The 2,043-nt window shown below is 44.0% G+C and overlaps 1 protein-coding gene across 1 annotated transcript in view; it reads left to right on the top strand.

The window, feature by feature from the left end:
- Positions 1-146: 146 nt before the first annotated feature.
- Positions 147-2,043, top strand: part of HOMER3 (homer scaffold protein 3) — a 19,745-nt gene continuing 17,848 nt past the window's right edge. The window contains exon 1 of the mRNA XM_005431002.3: positions 147-265. The gene's annotated coding sequence lies outside the window, so the exon portion shown is untranslated. The remainder of the gene's footprint in view (positions 266-2,043) is intronic.

Here is a 2,043-nt window from a genome sequence, read left to right on the forward strand (position 1 = left end):
AGCAACTCGTGGGTTAATTCGCTTTTTTTTTTTTTTTTTCCGCGCTGCCAGCTGGAAAGTTTCGCCTCGCCTTTTATTTTTGGGGCAGGGAAGCGGGGAAGGGCGAGTTGCTGCAAGTTCTCGAAATTAATTCCTGTGGAAGGGAAAGCTCCGGGATCTGCGGAACCCAAACCGGGAGGGCTGGAGCGGGGCTGTGCCCGAAAACTTTCCCGGAGTTCAAAATTCGGGATTTTTTGCGGCTCTGGATGCAGGAAAATGGATCCCGGTTGTGTTTGAGGGGTGGGAGCTGCTGGAAACTGCCCTGGGTTCACCGGGAGGGAAATTCTGCTGCGGGGGATTGGGATTTGGGATTTTGGAGTTTGAGATTTTGGTGTTTGGAATTTTGGGGTTTGGAATTTCAGTGTTGGAATTTTGAGGTTTGGGATTTGGGATTCGGCATTTTGGGGTTTGGGATTTCGGGATTTTGGGCTTTGAGATTTTGTTGTTTAGAATTTTGAGGTTTGCGATTTTGGGGTTTGGGATTTCGGTATTGGAATTTTGAGGTTTGGTATTTTGGGGTTTGGGATTTTGTTGTTTGGAATTTTGAGGTTTGGGATTTTGGGATTTTGGGATTTTGGCGTTGGGGATTTTGGGATTTGGGATTTCGGGATTTTGGTGTTTGGGATTTTGGGGTTTGGAATTTCGGTGTTGGAATTTTGAGGTTTGGGATTTTGGGGTTTGGGATTTCGGGATTTTGGGGTTTGGGATTCTGGGGTTTGAAATTCTGCTGCGGGGATGTGGTGCTGGGGTTGGGTGGATTTCAGTGGATTTTTGGTTAATTTTGGCGGATTTTGCCGAGGGACAGGAGCTCGGGCTGGGCTTTCATTGATGTCCCAGTTCTCTTTTCAGACCCGACGTTGTTGGAGTTTCTCGTGCAGCCGAGTCTGGAGGAATCCTGGCAGATCATTCCCTCCCAGCCTGGGGTTTGGGATAAATCACATTCCTGGGGGTTCCTTTTCCTTTTTTTAAAACATTTTTTTTTAAATTTACCCTTCTCCTTTAAAAAATTTTTTCTATTTTCCTTTTTTAAAAAATTTCCCTTTTAATTTTTTAAAATTTTCTATTTTCCTTTTTTAAAATTTTCCCTTTCCTTTTTTATTTTTTAAATTTCCATAATTCTGAAATTCCATCAGAATTTCCATAGCTCTGGCTACAAAGGAGATTTAAAAATCACCTTCAGGGAGCTGATTTTAGTTAAATTATTTTTAAAGCAATATATTAATATATTAAATCTCCATTTCTCTAATTCTCATTTTCCCATTTCTCTACTTCTCATTTTCCCATTTCTCTAATTCTCATTTTCCCATTTCTCTAATTCTCATTTTCTCATTGCTGGGTGGTTTTGTTTTTTTTCTGGGACGTTTCAAGAATTCCTGAGCTCCAGCCTGGCTTCGATTTTTTAAATTTTAATTGCTAAATGAAATTTTAAATTTTTGAAATTTTAAATTTTTTATCATTTTAATTCCGTGGTAGCGGTAGCAGTGTTTGTGTCCCAGAGCAGGAGAAGGAATGGGACACCCGGGAGGCTCTGAAATTCCAGAAAAATCCATTTTTGGGGGGTTTTAAGGCTCCTGTGTGTGTGTGTGACCTTGCTGGGGCTGTCCCTGATCGGGAGCAGCTGCCCCGGGGATCTCCTGGGAATGGGGGAGAGCCGGATCCTGTTCCTGGAGCTGCTCCTCCCCAAGGTCACAGCCTGGGAACCCTCCTGGGGGGGGGAAAAGTCCTGCTTTGGAACCCGAACCTTGCACCCAAAACCCCAAATCCTGATTTGGAACCCAAACTTTGTCCCCAGAGCACCAAATCCTGCTTTGGAACCCAAAGCCCCAAATCCTGATTTGGAACCCGAACCTTGCACCCCAAACCCCAAATCCTGCTTTGGAACCCAAACCTTGCACCCAAAGCCCCAAATCCTGATTTGGAACCAGAACCTTGCACCCAAAGCCCCAAATCCTGATTTGGAACCCAAACTTTGTCCCCAAAGCCCCAAATCGTGATTTGGAACCC

Source organism: Geospiza fortis, unplaced genomic scaffold, assembly GCF_000277835.1.
Source record: "Geospiza fortis unplaced genomic scaffold, GeoFor_1.0 scaffold1039, whole genome shotgun sequence".
Taxonomy (NCBI): Eukaryota; Metazoa; Chordata; class Aves; order Passeriformes; family Thraupidae; genus Geospiza; species Geospiza fortis.